General features: G+C 38.0%; 1 long non-coding RNA gene across 1 annotated transcript in view; it reads right to left on the reverse strand.

Moving 5' to 3' along the window:
- Positions 1 to 22,583, reverse strand: part of LOC121927058 — a 27,549-nt gene extending 4,966 nt beyond the window's left edge. Inside the window, exons 1-3 of the long non-coding RNA XR_006103127.1 lie at positions 22,291 to 22,583; positions 10,374 to 10,487; positions 6,678 to 6,789 (exon numbers count right to left, since the gene is read on the reverse strand). This is a non-coding gene — a long non-coding RNA (uncharacterized LOC121927058). The remainder of the gene's footprint in view (positions 1 to 6,677; positions 6,790 to 10,373; positions 10,488 to 22,290) is intronic.
- Positions 22,584 to 22,882: the final 299 nt, after the last annotated feature.

Below are 22,882 nucleotides of genomic sequence, written 5' to 3' on the forward strand. Positions count from 1 at the left end.
GTTGGTGCCAGAGAGTCCACTTGGGCCTCCCGTAACAAGCATGGATGCAGGTGCACTCCCAAGTTACAATAAGGCCCACTGCTGAACACAGGAGCTTCCTGGCCATTCTGTCCTTTCTTTTTACTGCTACTTACTTTACTTGTCCTATCTGAACATCTATTTACTTGTCCTTTCTGAACATTAAAGTAGTGATGTGAGTGAAAAGATAGAATAGGATTCTCCACATGCAAGCCTGTGGATCAGAGGTAGTGGTAATAGTAGCTAAGAGGAGAAGTCACTCAAACCTAAACTGTTAAGATTCATAGCCTTTTCTCAGTTGCTCTCAGTACATGATAAAGTGGCTTGACATTTCTAACTGTGAGATTTGCAGAAAGTGCTTCCATGTTGACACGACATGGGCAATTTTGTGTTATTTGGAATTTGTTAGGATGGTTACGACCACATATTGGCATATGCTAAAAGCAGAGACAAAGTCTTCAATGTTAGTGGTGGCTTGTGGATTCCATGTTAAAAGCCTAATCAGGGTTGGATTAAGACCTTTGGAGGCCCTAAGCACTTTAAAGATTTTGGTGCCCCCATATATATCTAATTCAAAATATAAGCAATAATAAACTGTAAAAAAATAATTATTTTTAAAATGAACCAAAACATACAGTAAAATGAAAACTGTTCATTTTGTATACTTGAACTTTATATTTGAAAAGTTTTCTCCTGCCTTTTTTAAATTACAAAGTCTTGATCAGATCAGATCAGAAACTTTATGTGATGCATCCCTTTCCTTGATGCCCTAAGCATGTGCTTATTTTGATTAATGGTTAAACCAGTCCTGGGGGTAGTGAATCTTTTCTGGGCTTTCTGGCTTATGACAACTCTAAGGTGAACCTATCACATGGTTTTCTTGGCAGAATTTGTTTTTCCTTTGCCTTCCTCTGAGGCTGAGAATGTGAGTTGCCCAAGATCACCTGGGGATTTCCATGGTTGAGTGGGCATTTGAACCCTCGTCACCACAGTCCTTGTCCAGCACTTAAACCACTATATCATGCTGGCTCTCCATAGCTGTGCTCGTTTTTTTAATATGAAGAACACATATTTACTTACATGTTTAAAAATATGAACCTGATATTCATAGTTTCTTTCGCATGATGGAAAATGGGAAGTTATACATGCCTAACTGCTAATAGTCTTGCAGATGAGGAATTGGATACATTTAAAAAATATTCTCAGACAATATCTCAAAAGCTTAGATTTCTTTTCCAGTCACTAACATTGATGTCTCACAATGCTATGGATTTTTTTTAAATGTGTGTATCTATATGAACTAAATAGGTGCCAGACTTCTTCAAAGACTTTTTAAGCAATGGAAACAGAAATCTGCCTTGTACAAAGTTATATTAGTTGTCCATGCAAAGTAATGAACAATTTTAAAAGGGACTTTTTTAATGTTTGAGACAAAGGTGCCTCATAAAAGCTGACTTTTAAGCTGCAGTGTGGAATTGCTTTTACAAGGTTATAGCAAAGGCAATATTATACACCTACAGAGACTAAATAAAATAGCAAAAAGATAATGGTAGGGGGAGAACTAGATCCACAAATCAGACATTTCCCATAGAGTGGTAATAAGTAAGCTAAGCATGAGCCAAAGGTATGGCATATTTACAAAAGCACCCCCTCCTGGGGCCTTGACATACAAAAGAAATTGCTATATTTTGCCCCTGTGAAAAGGCTTTTTAACATGCCTTATTATTTTCTGAAAATACAGAAAGCAAATTCTAAATTCCATATAATGGGCAAGTCCTTTAAATTAAATCAGTAATTCAAACATGATGCTGAGAAAACTTAATAGATATTTTTGAATTTTATATAAGCCCTCCGTCACTCTAGTGGGAAGGATATAGTAACCTGGATTTGTTTCTCCAACCAATAAAATGCAGCTGCATCTAGAGATTCCTGAGATAACCTTTGAATAATGCACAACCATACCAAGAAGGATCACTTGGGACATGAAACAAACCTGCTGTATCCAGATGGATTTTCCAGAGCTGTCAGAGTAACCAGTGTTTAATAATAATTCAAATTAAAATCTCCCTATAAAAGAGTGTGTTCTTATAAATATGGGTGTGATTTGAACCACTCTTCATGAAGAAAACTTAAAAAAAAAAAACCCCTCTTACATTCATTGTACACCTTGTGATCCCTGCTTTGCCAGAAAGCTAATACTTGCAAGATGCTTAGAAACTTGGAACAAGGTTGTTGTTTTTCTAAACATATGTCTACTATTACATCAACAAAAAAGTGGGAATGCATAAAACCCACCACAAAAAAGGAGCACAAGAAGTGTGCAAACATGGATAAAATTAGAATATTCTAATTTACATGGACAGATCTATTTTTGCAATAATTGTTACAATATAGAGAGAAATAAAAGGCATGCCTTCATTACAGTTGCCAGACTGAAAACTGGAGAGGGCACCAGTACTTTCAATAGTTGCACAGAAAAGGGAATTTCAGCAGATGTTGAGACCATGTAACAACACATTTTCCTGTATTTACTATGGTAATCCTAATTTTCCCATAGTAAAGAACATGTGTTCCTGTTCAATTTGGTGTGCAGGTACCAACTATTTGTGGGCAATCTCCAGGCCCTGCTCTCCCTTCTTAGCATTCCTTATCCTAAAACTGGTTTTGGACTTGAAAGCTATTTGACTGATGATGCCTTTAGACAGATGATTGTCCTCTGTGATCTAGGACAGATGGCCACCACACTATATTCCTTTCCCTATACATTCATTCAGTCTGGATAAACAGATGAATAGTCCTTCACCCTTCACACAGGGTCTGCATGAACTTAAACTATTATGCCTGATAATACAAAAGAAAATCAAATCATTCTTCTTAAGGTCTTAGGGCAAAAACTTTCTGCTGCAAACATGGTGCAATAAACATTTACGGGCTGATTCTAAAGATGTCAGAAGTAACTTATAAAGCTTTCAAAAGGGTATAACTTCTTAGTACCTGTGTTTAGGATTGTAGGTTACCATCATATTCTGGAGAATAGTACTTTCATTTTTCTAGGCATGGTTTAATATTCATCTTCTTACCACACAGAGGCACATTTAGAAATGTAGTCAAAGTGAGACCTTCCTGTCAAAAATGGCTATCTAAATTCACCCTTAATTGCAGATTCTCATTAAGCTCTTGACAGTGGGGTTTCATGCATAACCATTTCCCCCCATTCTCTCTCCCTCATTACTGCAAAAGAGAAAGAAGAAAAATACAAAATTTTGCAGTGCTTAAGCCTGCAAAGTATGTTTCTTACCCAACTAAAGTGGCTGTTTTGTTAATTTGCTTCCCTGAATGGCTCTATGCCAAGGCTGTTTTTGTTTTTGTCTCTTTATCCTACTATAATCATATTGTTTCATCACAGCCTAGAACAGAGCAATTATGGAACTAACCAAGTACTCTTAGCCTAGAATGATATATGTAGATTAGAGATCCTTTGTTCAGAGTGCGCCTGTATGTAAATTATGAACACAGACATATGTTTTAACCTTTGGTGTGTACCTCATACATATTTGATGTTATTTGACCTGAAAACCATTAGATTATCTTGGAAAACAAGGAAAATGAAACTAGCCAGGCTTCCATTGAGATAAAAATCATTACAGCTTCCAGGGTATAACTTCTTAGTAGTTGCTGTGTTGGCTTGATGCTATAAACAATGCCAAAGGCCTAAATCTGATTCATAGTTTCAAATAGAGTAGAATCTATGGATTTTACATTCATGATGATTTACCTGCTTCCTGGTGAGTAGTGGGTGTCCTCTAGTTGTACTTAGGGTGTATCCATACTGCAGAATTAAAGCAGTATGACACCATTTTAACCTCCGTGATTCTATTCTACTGAGTCCTGGGATTCATAATTTGGTGGGCCACCAGAATTCTCTGACAGACCAGGTTGAATACCTCACCAAACTACAAATCCCATCATTCAATAGGACAGAGCCATGAAACTTAAAGTGATGTCAACCTGCCTTAATTCTGCAGTGTGGATGTAGATTAGAGATCCTGACACTTGGTCCCTAGACTAGATGAATGAATTCTGTTGCATCTTAAAGGCAAATATCATAGTAAAAGTATTCATAGGCCAAGGCATGGATAGGTAATTTTAACCTGTGGAGGCTTCTTCCCAGGTCCCCCCCCCCCGGAAGCTATAAGAAAGAGTAATCCTTGTAATATATCAAAGAATGGCCAGAGATAACAATAGTGATTCCTTTGTGTCCTCCTCCTCATCTACATTGGAAAGGCAAGTGTGGCACTGACCTTGCTCTTCTATTTGATTATTGACTGGTGGTGTTATGCTTGCTGTTCCACTTGGGAGGGCAGGCAGAATACCAAGAACTTTGTTGTCCCTACTTCCTCCCCAATGAGGGAAGGTGGAGGATAGGAGCAGAAGTCACCGAATCATAGAATCTTAGAGTTGGAAGGAGGCACAAGGGCAATCTATTCCAACCCTCTGCCATGCCATACACCACTGCTGAAAGATCCCTAACCAAGTCATCCCAAACGAGATGGCAGTTAAATGAGCATTCTTCCACCTGGTACTATGGGCAAGGATCCAGTTTGCTTTAAATGGGGAAGCTCCTCACAAAGTGAAGCCAGCTACCCAATCAAAGCACTAGTTGAAGGATGGCCAGCCCGTAATTTGTCCAGGAATTGAATAATGTCATGACATTATTCATCCCATGGAAATGTTAGTGGTAATGGCATCCAGATAAGGTCCCTTGGTACTGAGGGAAAATCTTTTTTATCAGATGAAAATATGTCAAATGCAGAAATATCCATAAACAACATAATGTGTTAATATGAGATTCTTTTATGTAAATGTTCCACTATTGGCACCTGGCGTCTGCAGTTCAGGAATTCTCAGCCAGAGAACTCTACTACCTCATCAAACTAAAAATGCCATTATTCTACAGAATGTAGCCATGATAGTTAAAGTGGAATTGTAGTGCTCTAAATGTGTGGTGTGAAAGAGCTCCTGGAAGTGACATAACATGACTCCTGGTTTTGTTTGAGGTTGAAAATTGGACTTTGAGGCCATTTAGAGGCAATTTGATTAATATTGAAGAATTGGGAAAGAATCTAGGAGCTCTGAGGAAGTCTTTGGGAGGCTTTAAGAAAGCACATGATGTGGGGGGCATTGGCAACCCTTGAGCCCCTATGTCTCCATCCTTGATTTGTGATAATAAGTCTATATTTTAATGATCTGTGATTGTACAATAGATAGATAGATAGATAGATAGATAGATAGATAGATAGATAGATAATGAGTCAAAGATAGAAGTGGGATAGGCACCTTTAGAATATCATTTTTTTTCAAAGCACACATGCCTACTTACAGTCAATCATAACTGAACCTTAAGCATTTTAGTCTGAAGCATTAATTCAGACTTAAGTGTCCTATTTAAACAAACAAACAAATACACAAGCAGCAAACTGCTTTTCATTCCTGATGTGATGTGGAAATAAACCACACATCGCAGAAATGCCTTACAGCTCTAGTATTGTACAGCATTCCAAAGAAACCCAAGCCTGGAATAATGCTTGCAGCCTTTGTCATCACTTAAAAAATTAGAGTACAAGACCACAACAATTACACTGAGAAAAATGCAAAACATTATTTCTAGAGAAAGTGGTATAAACCACATACCAAATGAAAATGCTTTCCTTTTCAAAAGAAAGTCTCCGCTTGATACTGAGATGACAAGACGGGAATCGGGTTATTTTATTTAGGGAGAAAATACAAATGTAAAGCATGACATCAACATAGGTCCATAGAAACAGCTCCCCATGCCACTTTTTCCATCTTAGAGGTGAAAAATTATACAAATAAGGCAGTGGCATAACATGTTGAATCATGTTCCATTTATATCTTATACATGCAGTGGTGAGGAGATGTCATGCTTCCATCTACACCATTTGAAGACTGTCACTGCCCAGGAACTCTCTTAACTAGGAAAAAGCCTGTGTAGGCTTGAGATTCTAAAATGAGAGGGATAGACTCCAAAATAAGCGAGCCTGCTCCCAGTGGGAAAGAAATGAGGCAGCCAGCTTGCAACACGATTATGCTGTGTTAGTATCATTTCCCCAGCTGAGATGCTTTCAAGTCCACTTCATAAACTTCTATAACGGGCAGGCTGTACTGTGGTAATTAAAATGATTAAAATCATTACTGCACATCACCAGAGGACAGAGGCAGCTCTTTCTCAAATGATACTAAATCTCTCCAGTGAATGTTGTGGATCACGGAGCAGCACTCTTGTCATTGCATAGTAAAATATCTTTCCCTCTCCTTTTCAGTGAATGAAAATTGTTGTGTTCTGGCTTATGTTTCTTTTTTAAACAAGGTGCATAGTGCAAAAGAGAGGCAGCATGGTGTAGCGGTTTGATCATTGGGCTACATCTCTGGAGACTAGGGTTTAAATCCCTGCATGGTCATGGTGACCTTGGGAAAGTCATATTCTTGCAGCCTCAGAAGAAGGCCAAAGCAAACCCGCTCTGGACAAATTTTGCCAAGGAAACTCAATGATAGGTTTCCCATACAGTTACTGTAAGGCAGAAACAGCTTGAAGGTACACATTAACAACAACAATATGTTGGCAGAAGCAATCAACTTACCTGAGAACATCATCATATGTTGAAAATTCCTGGGAATCTTTTGCTTTCGGCCCAAGTTGAGAATGAAAGAAATTGGATATATGTTACAGGCTCTTGCTATGAATATTGCTACCTGCATCATTTGGAGTAAGATGTTGAGGAACACAAAGAGACAAAAGACAGATCCAAATTCGTCCAGCAAATAATTTCAAAGAAACAAAGGAATCACTCATTTTATGGGACCATGGGGCAGAAACAATATAATATATATATATATATATATATATATATATATATATATATATATATATATATATTCATTGTTTATTCCAAGCTGCTTCTTTTCTTGGGGTTTGCTCTGTTCACTCTTGAACATCTCTCCCTGCCCATCTCCATTTTGGCTATTCTGAATGAATTTTCCATCTTTATCAAGGACAAAAGCTCCCCACACTCAATATCTCTGAGGGGAAAAAAAACCTTGGTAGAAATTGTTCCGCCACCAACAGTATTATTTCCTCAAACAATAATTCAGGAAAGATAAATGTACTGTGGGACATGATTACTGACTCATTTCCTCACAATTCATGTCGTCTACATCTAGTGTTCCCCACTTTGGTGTCTTCCCTCCGCCCTTTCTATTATATTTGTAGGGCTCAGAAAATTGTGCTGATGTTCTCATTATCCCTCTGCACATCCAGTGCCAAAGTTGTTTAGATAAAATAAGGACATTTTAGACCCAGAATAAAGAAAAAAATGAAATGAAAAGAGATTGGAAAAGAAAAAGAAAAAATACACCTCTTAACTGTGCACAGATATCCTGCTGGCAGCAGGTTTCCTTCAGACATCATCAGGCTCTCCTTTATTACTCTAAAAGCATTCCCCATGCTGTGGATGAGAGCAGAGAGCAACGTATGGCAGCTTCAAGAATGATCTCTGTGGAACTTTAAGAAATGTGTATATTGTAGCTACATTACTGCATTGTACAATTAAGAGTAGGTCTGGATACACATCATAGCATGTTGTATGTGTACAGACAGTCAATCAATACACAAATGTGTCTTAATATATAAGATGACAGGTGATAGACATATATTGCATATAGTGAGATAAACAAATGTTTTTCAGGAACAAATCTCAGAAATCTCAAAGATGTAAGAATAAGTACTAATGGAAGACTTCAGTTTACTCTGATATCTGCTGGGAGATCAACTCTGCTAAGCATAGGTTGTCTAACAAATTTGTGATTTGTCTTGAAGCTAATTTCTTATTTCAATAGGTAGAGAAAGTTACAAGGGGATCTTCAATCCTGGACTTGATCTAACCAATAGAGAAGAATTGATAAGTGGAATCAAAGTAGTCAGTACTTTATGGGGAAGTGACTGTGTAATGCTAGAACTCACAATTGTGGAGGCAGGACAAAGAAGAATATAGTTAAACATGAACCTTTGATTTCAGGAAGGTGGATTTTAACACGTACAGGAAAATATTGAGTGGAGTCCCATGACTAGATGGGCTAAAGGAAAAAGACACCCAGCAAGGGTGGATGTCTTTCAAGAAAGAATGGCAACCCCCCCCAAAAAAAAAATCCCATGAAAGAAGAAAAATGGGATCTGCAAAAGCCAATGTGGCTGCACATCAAACTCAAAAAGGAAGTGTAACAAAAAAAAAAAAAAGAGTATGTGTAAAGAATAGCAGGAAGAATGAATTACCAAGGAAGAGTATGGATATGTAAGCCAAGCTTGCAAGAATAGTATAAGTAAAGCTAAAGTTCAGGATGAGCTGAGACTGGCTTGGCAAGCAAGGGAAAATAAAAATGCCCCCTCCCCCCAATACATTTGATATGCTTATATAGTTTTATGCCTCATGTACCAAATTATACTTTGCTGGTTCTGGATACTATGAAGGTGTGTGTTTATCTTTGTGTGGTAATTTGCTGTTCCACCCCAGCAATGAAATATCTTAGGTACTCAGGGAAGGTGAGTTTTTTTCTGTTCAAAAATACCATGTACAATTTTTTTTTAAAAAAATATTTTCATTACCTGGTACATCATATGTCTTTTGATATTGTTACAAAAATACCATGTACAAACTTTAAATAGAATAAGTGCAGTTTTCAAAATATTTCTCAAAATATGAAGAAAATTACAGTGGGCCCTACTTATACATGGACTTGCCATCTGAGGATTTGAGCATCCACAGATGGCAAGCCTGGTTTGGGGGGGGCAGAGGAGAAAGAGGAGGAGAAAGGGGCAGCACGGAATGAGGAGGAGGAGGAGGAGGAGGAGGAGGAGGAGGAGGGCATACCAAGGCGAGGCAGGGGAAGGAAGAGGAAGGTGTGATGGAGTGGGAGGTGGGAGGAGGTGGAGGAGGAGGAGGACAGGGAAGAGGTAGTCAAGAAGGTTGGAGAAAGAGGTGGAGGGGTGAGAGGAGGAGGAGGAAGAAGCAGCTCCTTCAAATTGCTATTGTCTTCAATGATGGTGTGGCCGTGTGGCCACACCACCATTGAAGTAAATGGGACTTGAGCATCTGTGGATTTTGGCATCTGAGTGGGGGTTTGGAATGGATCCCCATGGATACCGAGGGCCCACTGTACTTAAATTGTTCATTGCTCTCTTTGAGTACAAAATGAATGAAGAATTACCTCATTACTATAGACATCCCAAGAGGCATCTGATTCCACTGAATGCACTTACACTATTTGTCATGACCAGAAACCCTTTGTTCTCACTATTTCTGAACTTGAGGGGCACCATTGTATTTTCACTCCAGTTCTTCCCTGTCAAGAAGAGAAGGTCAGGAGTGGAGGGGGCATGTTTAGAACACAGGCCCTTGACTGTCTCTACCCAGTGTTAAGAGTGTACATCTGAAGACAGGTAAGGAGATGCCTGGGTCCTGTTTTATAGATACGGATATGAATCTTCGTAAGTTTTGTTCTTAGAGGCAAGAATGAACAATTTCTCCATTTTCCCCTTCTTGCTATGATAATGTTTAAAATTGCAGTTTTTGAAGACTATTCAAAGGTTAGGATTATTCTGTGCAAAAAGAATGCTATTTTCTGTGCAGAGAAACTGCAGAAATGTTATTTTCTCTGCTGAAAATGCAATTTTCAGCAGGAAAAAACTCAAGTGCATTTTCACACATAGAAGTCATATAGTGCAAAGAATTAGACCCATTTAGAATTCTCCCTATGAAGTTCTTCTAACACTCAAGAAATCTGCTTTTCAGCCTTTAAAAAAAACTTTTTAGGAATATTCTTTCCATCCCTACATATATAATTAGATACACAGTGGCGCGTTACAGACTGCCCAAAACGAGCGGTCTCGCACCGCTGCCGGTTGCTGCTTCCGGAAACTGCAGTAGCCAAACTGTGCGGTTCCCGGGTGCAGCAAGAAAGAAGTGCCAAAATGGTGCTTCTTTCTGTGCCCCGGAAGTGGCATCACAAGGCGTGAGGCGTGCACACGCGGCATCACTTCCGCCGCGCGACGTCTGGACTCTACATGTCTGTGACGTCAAAATGGCGGCGCCCATCTGTATAGGGTGCTGCCATTTTGACGCACTCATTACACGCGAGGGGGAAGGCTCGTCAGGAAGCCCCGCCCCTCACGCATAATGACAGCGCCTCATGGGCCCATCTGTAACGCACCAGTAATAACTACTTTAAGACTTACAATACATGCTTGCAATGCCATACTTGTTACCACTTTAAAAAAAGGATACAAATGCTCCAAATATAAACAGTGCGTTGAAGATGTGGTTTTGGAAAGTAAACAGCGCTAATCCCATGTAACAGAAAATGACATTCTCAGCCAAAAAGTTCATGAACTCGAACAACTGAAATGAGAAATAAACAAAACCCATTATCATTCAGGTTTGCATTTGGCTAGTAGCCATTATGCTCACAACATGATCTACAGAACATTTAGTATGCAGATTTTTTGGACACATTATGTTCAAGGATGCAAGATCTCAGATAGGATGAGGATTTAAAAAAACTGGTAAGAAGAGAAGGAGGCAACAAATAAGTAGAGCTAAAATTCTGTACTTTGTCACATATCAAGTGTTCTTGTTATTTTGGGATGCTATTTTATTTGTGTGTATTTATATATTGTAGCAACTTCATTGCATACAGAACTTAGAAATTAACCTACCTTTAGAACACCACTGAAAAGCTCCAATAATGCAGATGTGTGGTTCTGCTTGTGGAAACACAATAATCAGTCAATAGTAATATCTGGTTTTCTAAGTGCATATGCAGCAAGCTCTCTGTATTCACAGACTTCATCCATGGATTTAACCACCTATGGCTGTGGTCCAAAAAGCAAACCTTGATTTTACCATTTTATATGAGGGACACAATTTTATTGTGCCATTGTATTTAATGGGTCTGAAGCACCCCTGGATTTTGGTATCCCTGAGGGGTACTGGAATGAAATCCCAACAAATACCAAGGAACTGTACAGAATAGGCAGGCAGCATGGTGTAGTGGTTTGAATGCTGGATTATGGCTCTGGGAGACCAGAGTTCAAATCTCCATTCAGGCTGCATCCACACTGCAGAAATAATCTGAGATGACACCACTTTAGCTGTCATGGCTCAGTGCTATGGGATTCTGGGAATGGTAGAGTCTGGTGTCACAACAAACTACAATTCCCAGAATTCCATGGGATTGAGCCATGGCAATTAAAGTGGTGTCAACCCGAATTATTTCTGCTGTGTAGATGCAGCCCTAGCTTTGAAATCCCATAGGGTGATCTTGAGCAAGTCACTCTCTGAGCCTTAGAAGAAGAGTGGTAAAATCTCCTCTCAAATCAGTCTTGCCAAGGAAACCTTATGATAGAGTTGACATAATTTGGAATCAACTTGAAGACATGCAACAAAACAAACAAATATGCAGAACACAATACCACTGACTTTATTCCGATTTGCTCTTGTGTAAAGAGGTTGGCTTCCAAATGGACTAGTATTAGCCATTTTATATTATAGATTCTACATTAGCTATATAACAACATTAATGACATAATGCAATGAGAACCATTACCATAACATGAAAAATAAAGTAACTTACCAAAATAAGCATAATAAAAAATCATTGTTGAAACATCATTATCACATTTATAGCCTATAATATAAGCATCTAAGTAATTCTGGAGACATTTCAAGACAAAACTGGCCACTTTCCATATAATGTTCTTATAATTGCTTTGAAGCAATATTTTATATATGGATTTATTTTATCCATGGCAAATATTGGAAATTTACTTTTACTGTTATTCATTATCGTTTGAACAAGTAATTCATTGCTTTTATGTTGCAATGTTGAAAAAGCAATGGACAACATTTCTTGTTGCATTGCCTCTTACTTTTTATTTTTCATTGCTTTAAAAAAAACATTTTAAAAAACATTAGGATAGCCTACAACTTGAAAAATTTCTTGCCAAATGTCTCTAAAAGGCCTGAAAACCCCATGAAACAATAACTTTAAAAAGGTAATAGAATATAGTATTTATTAACCCAAGAAAGTAAGCTTATTTCAACTTGTTACATTATGAAGCAAAAGATTAATTGCAAGGTGAAGCAGATCAGTAGTTTGGAGCAGCCTCTGGCCCCTGGCTGCTCTAACCCTGGTCACCCCTCGATTGGTGCAGGGCTGTGGCAACCAGATACTGCCATCCTGAGGCTGGCCACCACCATGGTTCTGAAAAGGCTGCTGGCAAAGAGTCCTTTTTTGTGCTGCTTTTGCCAGTGGCTCTGGGCTGCCTTAGGTGGTTGTGGAATAGCCTTAGCCCAATTCAGGGGCATGTGTCATCTATACACCACACCCACAGATTGGCCTGAAGCCAGTGCTTTTGGCCTTTGTGTTTTAGGCCTGTAAGAAAGTAGTTGGTAGCATAAGGAAGAAGTTGGTAGCATAAGATTTCATAGATGTAAATGAACAAAAGCTTATACCATCAATGTCTTTTTTTCTTTTCAGTTAGTCTCTAAGGTGTTACCCCTTTCCATAATAATGTAACAAGCTGAAATAAGTTTACTTATTACTTAGTCAAATAAATACTATTTTATATTAGCTTTATAAAGTTATTTTTCTATGGTTTATAACAGGCCTGCACAACACACAGCTCGGGGGCTGTTTGCGGCCTGCCAAAAGATTTTGGGTGGCCTGCAGGGATGTGGAAGGACTTCAGGGCACCACCGTTACTCAGCCTCCTCCTGAGAAGAGGACTATACAGAGGAGGAGGAAGGGCACTGCAAGGTTCCTGCACCACCTAGCTTTTTCCTGAAGATAAGGCCAGGCAGTGGAGGAAGAGGAGGACCTGCAAGGCTTCTCCACTTCTTGGTTTTCTCCCAAGGAGAAGGCCAGGTGGAGGAGGAGGCAGAGGATGGGCAAATGCTTGCCCTGCAAGGCTCCTCCACTGCCCTGCTTTGTCCAGGGGAGGACAGGCAAATGCTCACCCTGCAAGGCTCCCCTGCTGCTTGGTTTTCTCCTGAGGAGAGGGCCAGCCAGAGGAGGAGGTAGAGGAGGAGGAAGGAATTAATATTATTAATAAATATTAATTAATAATTAATATTTATTGATACAATTAATTAATATTTAATTAAAACCTGTCTGCCACCAAAATGTTTAGTATATTTTAATTTTAGCCCCTGCCTACTGAGAAGTTGTGCAGGCCTTGTCAATAAGATTCCTTTGCATACTGATTCAGAGTAACATGGCTATGTCTTTGGGTTGTTACATTACTGTGCAATATTATTTTGTTATGCCTTCATTACCCCTAAAGGTAACTCAGTACAGGCAATTATGTTATTTGTAACTCATTACTTCCAAGCCAGAGAGAAAATATACGCTGCACAGTTTTCAGAAAGGCATAATGAATAGTCACACATTATATCTTCCCTAATTCTCTTTCTATAGATGTAGTGCCAGATATTAAAGGAATACTACATTGCATCGCTTGGTTACAAGATAGCATCTATAGTCATCTTAAGAAGAGTGAAAGCTTTTCTGAAGAGAAAGTTTACGCAAATCTGTTAGGATTCAAACTCATGGTTAAACTTAATTACAGATGAAGATATAAACCACCTTGTACACAAAGCACACATTTTGTTCTTATCAGCATGAAGATTAATCCTACAAAATAATCTACAGAAAAACCATATACAACTTTCATTTAAACTCAGGTTTTTTATCCAGGAAATCTGGGTGAAGGAACCCATCCACAATATTTTGTCCATACTAATGTGTGATGATGTGCAACAGACTTAATTCCTGTTTTAATGCTACCACTCAGTAAGATTCTTAAAATGTTGTTTTTAGAAGTTTCCATTTCTAGAGGACAATGAAAATATGATATTTCTGAGCTATAAAATATCTGAAGGTAAAAGTTGAATTCTATGATTTTAATATAAAAAACTTGCTATCAGGCAGAATTGGGAATGTTTTGTGTTTTCACCTCTTACTCAAATGGAGGCCTTTGTTAATTTTGTAACTCTGTTGGTCAAAGTGCTCATTACTCAGTGACCAAAGTGCTTCCATTACAAGCTATGTGTAATGACGTCTAGTCTTTAATGTCACTTGTAGGTTCAGTTGTCTCTTCTATGTCCTGCTTGCCCATGAACCTTAGAATAAAGAAGTAAGACACTTTAATGTGACCATGAGCCTCAACTTTGAGAAACACACAGAGTGGATCTGCATCTGGATAATTCATAAATTTAGTTCTCAGAAATACATAGTGGATCTGCAACTGGGTAATTCATACCTTCAGTTCTTACACACGGAAGATCTACTACTTGGTAAACCCAACCATTGTTATATAAGGTCATAAATTATATCCAACCTGAAGTAGCCTAATATATTTATTGCTTTTCCCTGGATAAAAATATACCCTGTAGGTTAGCTAAACTAGAAAGGATAAATCAAGGTAGTGGCTTTCTCCCAGCACAGGATTCAAGGTGGCTTTTGGATACATAAAATGGATACATAAAATGTGGACAAAAATACACACAGATTAGGAAACATGGAAAGAACAACATGGACAGAATATGGGTTGAGGTGGAAATTAGAGAACGTGCTGACAACATTCTAATCCCAAGAATGGCTGCTTCTTACTCTCTTCTTCTAAACCCTTCTCTCACTATACAAAGCATCAGACATCATACTATATTTAAGAGTATATTTTTCCCCACCCGTGAGCAGTGATTTTTGTTAATTACATTGAAGAGTATATCATACTTTCTCTTAAAATCTCAGAAAGAGATCTAAATTGAGGTCAGGGCAATATGAAATTGTATTTAAAGCAAATGGATTAACAGATTAAAAGACAAAAATTAATCTATTGGCCCTCTGTGAATTTACTAGATAATTTTGGTGGCATTAGGTAAATTGATAAATCAGTCAGTCTACAAAGAAGCTTAATAACACCCTTCCCAAAATGTTAAAAATTATGTTTTAACATTTATGCATTGCCCTGTGGGAACAAGTGTATTATGTAGTTGTAGTATGATCAACAACATTGGCAAGGTGATCATAAGTAGTTTCTTAACAAATTATTATTCTATCCCTTGACAAATAGGAAAGAATTGAGTGACGGACTGTGATATTTGCTGGCATACTGAAGCTGTGTAGTAGCTCCTACAGTGGGTTTTTGAGAATGGCACCTGAGAGAGCAACACATTCTCTATGATGTCTGGAACTGCAGAAACACATGCCTTGTAAATGGTATTGATTGGGTATTGTAAGAGATTCATAACAATCTTATATAGTCACTGTTAACTGATGAGGATAAAATTGATGACATTTGAACAGTGTTGCTTAATTGGAACACAGCTATGAAAAGTTTTTCATGTAGCCAAGAGTATTGATAAATCAATAATTAAGAAACTCCTTAGCATGACTTTTAAATTACACTGCAAGTGAATACAAAACTTATCCATTACTGTTGGCTTTTCAAACATTTTTTTTCTTACATGTTAATGACTTCACTTATTTTCACTATTTCAATTAGAGATTTAAAAATCACAGGCAAAACAGGTCTTGATTTTAGCTACAATACAAAATCTTTGATAGTTTGGGTAAAAAGCCAAGAATAATGAATGCTGGCAAGACGGTAGTGTTACATTCTTCATTCTTAGGTAAAGCGGCTTAGAGTAGAGGAATCATGCAGAAAAGAAGATAAGCTCCTGGTTTATTTTTACTTTATATGGGGCAACAATTTTAAAGTTTGAGCTTGTTTGGGGCAGTCCCCTGCCACAGCATCCCATGTTTATAGTTTCTGGGAGGCACTCCTGAGGAAGAAAAATTTGGAAATAAAAAAATAAGAAAAAATGGAATGGTTGTATTGTTGGTTGCTGTTATTCTGTGCCATGTTATGTACAACTTTATGGACTTTCATAAGGGAAAAACAGACAAATCAAGTGACAGGTGTTAAAGCAGGAGCTTCTAGAGAATAGATTATGAGACACTAGATTTTTTCAGACCAATGTGATGTAGTGAGCCAATGTGCTAAAGGGCAGAAGCTTAAACAGGACCTAGCAGTTTCTTAGGTTCTGGACAATTTTTGATTATGGATTGTCTAACTGTCTAGAAATCAGAAGCCCAAACCGTGGAAGGACTAGATAAAATACACTAGTAAAGCTTTGTGATTGAATACCAAAATCTGAATTATTTTTATTATTATTAAAGATTTATTTCTAGCCCGCCCAATCACGAAGAATCTGGGCGGGATACAACAATAAAATACATCAAATTACAATAGAGTTTTAAAAAAATCAAACCCTAGACCTACCCCCCTCCCCCATTACCAGTACTAAAACAGAATTAAACAGTAATAGTGTAAAAACATTAAAAACATTAAAAACATGAATCATCCAGGCCATCATATTTACAATTCATATATACGGCTGTGAAAGCTGTACAGTAAATTAAGCTGGCAAGAAGAAAATCAACTAATCTGAAATATGCTGTCAAAAGAGTTCTATGGATACTATGAGTCTTAGAGCAATTCAAGCCTGAACTCTTAGTAGAAGCATGGGTCCAAAACATACTGCAGAAATAATCCAGTTTGAGACTGCTTTAATTGCCCTGGCTCAGTGCTAGGGAAACCTGTGAATTGTAGCTTATTGTGGCACCAAAGCTATTTGACAGAGAATGTTAAACGTCTCACAAAACTACAGTTCCCAGAATTCCCTAGCATTGAGCCAGGGCAGTTAAAGTGATCTCAAAATGGATTATTTCTGCAGCGTGTTTTGGACCAAAGATGACTAAATTGCAGCTATCATACTTTGGACATATCATGATATATCATGACCCATTGGAAAAGATGATAGTCCTTGGCAAAATGGAAAATTGGGAGACTTTACTGCAGTTGAGTAAATTCTATCAAGAAAGCCCCAGGCCTGAGTTTAGAAGACTGGAACAGTGCAATTGACTAGGGCTCTTTGTGATCTCTCATTCATAAGTTTGCCATCAACTGAAGTGAATTTGATGGCAATAAATAAGAACAAAACCCAAGTACACCTAGCTAGACATATATATGCTAAATTTTCTCCATTGAGTTTATTTATAAAAATAGATTTATCCATCTTGGATGTTTTCAGCCCAAATGTAGAACTAGACAAAATTTGTGGCTGGGTATGCATATACTCTGAGTTCTTGACTCCTTTGACAGAAGGAAAATGTGTGTGACATCATGTGCATATTTGAAAAATGTATAAAGAAAACTGTGTACAGTTATCCAAACAAGCTTTGATCAATGTATACATAAATTGCACGTCAAATTATACACAGATTAGGAAACATGGAAAGAACAACAGGGACAGAATATGGTTTGATGTGGAAATTGGAGAATGGGCTGAACCTGAGCTTTACAGTTCCTCATGTCCCTATTATTTAAGTTTATCGCATGGGGCTTTTAGAATGGGACCGGAGCGGAATGAAAGGGGGCTTGAAGGGAACGGAATTGGGAAAATACACATATTACCACATGGGAGAATGCCACCGATGCTGCCGGGAGTCCCCTATCCAGTCTCCAACCATTCCACAGCAGCCGATTTTCAAGAACAATTCAGATCACAGAAATTGCTGTAACTGAGGACTTATTGTGCACAAAATGCATACTTCTTTGAACAGAAAATATCATTTTGTGTGCAAGAAACAGCACTTTATGCACATAAAATAATATTTCTGCACAGAAATGCCATTTTCTATATATATGTACACACACACACACACAAACAAAGAAAAACAAAACTCTACAACAACAAACTACTACAACAATCCTGAAGATAATATGTCTCAAACTGCAAAGTTTTTTTTTTTTTGGTTTTTTTTGGCATTCCAGGATTTTCTTTGTCAGCATTTCCTGACACTTCAGAGACATATTTTTAAAAATATTTTTGGAATATTTTCATATGTCCCTTGATCCCTAGTCCAAAGTCTACTAACTCCTCCCCCCAAAAAACTCAGAAGGACCACACTGAAAATTGTAACGCCATGTTTTAACAAAGATGTTCTCTCAGTACTCAGTAGTTCTGAGTGAATTGTGAATGTGTGAATGATGTCAGTTCCAGGAACATGAGGCTATTGTAGAAATAATCTTAGTAATATCAATAGCATTTACATTTCTATACTGCTTTATACTGAACTAAGTAGGCTCTAGGCGATTTACAACATGTTAGCTAATTGCCACCCACAAAGTGGGTACTTAATTTAGTGACCTACAGAAGGATGCATTGCTGAGTTACCCCTGGAGCCCTGGGATCGAACTCACAGCATTGCGGCTGCAATACTGGCTGCAGTACTGGCATTTAACCACTGTGCCAACCACTATATCAATCTTGATGTACTTTCTTTACAAAGTACTGGTTTGCTTTTCTATAGAGAAAAATAGTGATACTACTTTTTTGTTGTGGCAGAAAAACAAAGTAGGTTTGCAAAGGCTAATGTGTCAATGTACCCCATTTAGAGGCGGCACAGCCTTGATATCGTAATGGCGGTGCCCATGTAGAATGGGCGCCACCATTACAACGTACTAGGGTTGCAGGGCATCTGGAAAGGATGCCCAAAGGCAACCCTAGTACGCATGCAGACCAGCATGTACAGTGCCTTGGTTTACTTTGTGAGTCAGGTTTATTGTTTTGGAGCTTGCAGGTAAGTTTATGTTTGTATTGATAGATAGTGTTTTGGACAGGTTGGAATCAGTAGTCATGCAGAGTAGTACCTGATGGAAACTTAATAGAAAATTGATTACAACCAGGATGCCTGTTGTGCTTCTGCACACATTCATTTTACTTGCACATAGTGTTTGTGTATTGTGATACTACTGTATAGTATTCCAGTTACTCTATGTCCTTCTGTTGTACTTCCATATAGTGTTTTTGTATTATGTTACTGTATAATATTCTAGGTATTCTATCAGTGTATTGCACAAGCTAGCCCTATATGCACCAGATCCTATCTAATCTTGGAAAGTAAGCAGTATCAAACCTGGTTAGTACTTGGATGGGATACAAAAAAGAATATCAAGTTATGTATTTTACAGGAAGTCAATGGTAAACCACTTCTGAGTATTTCCTGCCTAAGAAAATGATATGAAATTAATGGAGTTGCCTTGTGTCAGCTCCATGTTGTGTCTTGTTGTGCTTTGTGTAATTTAAAAACAAATACATATATTGTACTGGCTGTCCTATTTAAATATATACAGTGTTTAATGGACAATTAAAATATATACATTTTATAATGTTGTGCCTGCTAGTTAGTAGTCTGTGGCTGTGGCAAGTACATATCTTCCTCGTTATTGTTGAGTCTATACTAGTTGGGAACCAAATTAGATTCTAGCCAAAATGAGCTCTTAAGTCATCCCAGCAGGCTTTATTAAAGTTGGAGCTTACAATGTTATGTTTCCAAACTTTGTTATGTTTTTATGATGCTGCACTACTGCACTGTGTGCTTATTTTATTTCATTGACTGGATTGTTTGAAATTTCTTGTGGCTTATTTTTACTTATAAGCTGCCTTGAGTTTGATTTTTCTGTCAATGAAAGTGATAGCATGAATTAAAATGTAAATAAATTAACAGAAATAAATTATCTATTCCTTTTCTATTGGATTTTATTCACTGCCACCTTCTTCTTTGATACTACTGCTGCCTCGATTAAGAGTTGATTCTCAAGGAAGAAACAAAAGTTATAGATTCTCAAAAGTGCTAAAGTTTATTACAGCCCAGTGTGCTTCAGAAATACAATTTCCTTCTTCAAGGCCAAACTGAACAATGATATCTACTGGCTCTAGGGTATTTCTGATCATACTTCTTTCATGAAGAAAGAAATCATATTTCTGAAATGCATTGCATTTCCATAAAGTCAAGTTTCGAAAATCTATTTCTCTTTCCTTTGCTGCATAGACTGCCTTCTTTTTTTATTTTCAATTCATTCACAAGTCCAGTACTAAGGAGAAACTTATATGTCATGCAAGATAATAGTGGAGAGGATCATCATGGACCAATGACTTGTAAACAGATGTCAGGGGTTAGGGGACAGTATTGTCCTCTGTTCTTAACTGCCAAGGTGGTTCAGAAGTCCAGAGACTATGAGCCATGATTGTTTGGAAGCCAAGACTCAGTCACTGTTATCAGGAACAAGTGATATCTGGTGTCAAACAGTTTAGGGCAAAGAAAGCCTTAAATCGGAGTCAGGATATTTAAGAGTATCTATAGCCAAGGGTGAGGATCTGCATCTTCGTGGATCCTGTTGCATTACATAACTATATAAATATGCTTTGTAACCTGAGGCTTTAATATGAGTCTGTACTGCATCTGAAGGAGTACTTTCATATCCATGAAAGCTTGTACTAATATAAAAACAAGTTTATGTGCTGCAACATTCCTGTTTTTCCTTTTCCATTTTCCTCCCTCCTTTTTATAGAGAAATCATTAACAGTCCTGAGGTCAGAAAACCACCAGATGTACCTTCATAGGCTGAGCACTTGAAAAGGAAGACTGAGTTGTTCTCCTTCTGATTGTTGGAGTTGGTACTGAATTTTAGATGCATTATAACAGAAGGAAGCCTTGGCTGGCTATTGGGCATCAGCCAGGACTCCTTCATAGGTATGTCTGGTTCTTCTTCCAAGGAAGAACTCTCAAGGAATGTGTGTGACAACCCTTTCTGCCCTTGAAATTGTTCTTAACCCGAAATGGCCCTGAAAGCCTCCTAGAGGGCAAGAAGGAATTTTTGCTATGTTTTGGGCTTTTACAGCTGGAAATCAACTGCTTAGTTACTTCTGGATGAAAAAAAATCCTTGCTGGTTCTCACACGCTACATGTCCTTTAGGCATTTGGGAGCAAAACAGATTTTGAAATCAATTTTCTTAGCTTTTGGTGGATCCTGAGGGCCACAAAATATCCTTGGGGCCCATATGTGGTCTGTGGGCCACACTTTCTTCACCCCTGAACTAAATAAGATTTAATCAGTGTGTGGAACAATAGTCACTGAAGAACTCCATCATGCACCACACTGTTTCCTGGAGTCCCACAGATGTTCCAGAAAGGCTGACTTATGGAGGTATAAAAGTCAAGAGATATATGTGTTCCAGAATATATCAGGGAATACAAGAGACCTTTGCTTGTTTAGACTGGAGTAGAAAAGAACATAGATAGAAAGTGAAACCTCACATTGCTTTGCAGTCAAATTGAACTGAGACTACAGAAATGAACTGGAATGGTGTTTTGGCCTTATAGTCTTACAGTTCTGGTAAAATTACATATTAATAACACTCTAGAGTCCTATTTAGGTGTTCTTCCAAACAATTCAAATCATGTGGGAGGTGAGCAGGCCCTCCATTTTCATTATACTGGAAGGAAAAAGATCTGAAACAGGGAACCTCCTCTACAGGGTTATTCACCTATGCAGCTATCACACATCTTCCCCATTCCAATTGCCTGCAATCCTTTATGTAAAATGAATGAAAATCCAATAAAACCAGGTCAGTTATATAAATATCTGCATTTATTCAGATTACATTTGTTAAATAATAAGAGCCCAATTAAACAGCATAGTCATATCCAGGTACATTAACTGCAGCAGCATGAGCAGTATTTGGCACTGCTGCCGTGAATGTGGTGTTCAAAGGGAAGCATGGACAAGGAAAATAATTTTTTTAAAAAAATGTACCTATTATCTCTTAAAGAGGAACAAATGGAAGGAATTGTTAGCGTGGTGGCAGATTTTCATCCTCATAGCATCTAAACTCTGGATTTTCCCCCAGTGTTAAGGTTGGACAAAACATGGCAGAAGTTTTTCTACTCAAACTCTTCCCTTTCCTCTTTCTCAACATCTGGTTCACTTTACTTATACCTGCCATACTGGCAATCTGGAGAGTCTGTCTGCTTTTAAATATGGTTGATCAAGCATTAGAGGCCAAGGTAGCATTTAGGAGCCACAACAACAGCAATTCTAAGGGGAGAGCTGGGTTACACATCTTCTGGATGTAGATATGAGGTGACAGTGAAAGTGAAGTTATGGTGATTACATGGCCTACTTTACAAAGGCAAAAATTCTATTTAAAGATGTCTCCTTTTTGAATGGCTACCTGGACCAAGAGTGATTTGAAGAGCCATTAATATGGAATGGAAGAGTCAGGAAGTTACCCTTAATCAGTTGGCACTTAAGTAACAGAGTGACTGGATTCACTGTGTCCCTGGCACAGTCTTCCCTGTGATTGCTTCCAAATTTATTTCTGTATCTATTCTCTTTGTACAAGAATTTGCACATTTTGTAGAAACAGTGTCCCATCTTCTCTTCCTCTGATCTTTTCTTTCTTTCTTTTCTTTTTCTTTCTGATGCAGTACCTTTTCTGTGGCAATATGAAAAGCATTTGGTAAGCTTTTGAAGTCTAGAATGAAATGCTGCAGGGTTCTGTTCTGGGATCATTGTTATTTGATATTCTTATTAATGACTTGGATGATGAGGTGGAAGGAATTCTTATCATGTATGCAGATTATACAAAATAGGGAGGGGTGGCTAACATATTGGAAGATAGTCGTTGGCAGCATGAGCTTTCATAGACTTAAGTCTACTTCCTCAGATGCATTAAATCTATGAAAGCTCATGCTGACAACTTTTCTTTCAGTTAGTCTCAAAGGTGGTAGAAGATCTCTTTACACGCTGATTCTACAGACTGACATGGCTATATCTTTGAACTCTACAACATTGGAAGATAGGAACAGAATTCAAAAGGAC

This window comes from Sceloporus undulatus, chromosome 3 (genome assembly GCF_019175285.1).
Source record: "Sceloporus undulatus isolate JIND9_A2432 ecotype Alabama chromosome 3, SceUnd_v1.1, whole genome shotgun sequence".
In the NCBI taxonomy this organism is placed as follows: Eukaryota; Metazoa; Chordata; class Lepidosauria; order Squamata; family Phrynosomatidae; genus Sceloporus; species Sceloporus undulatus.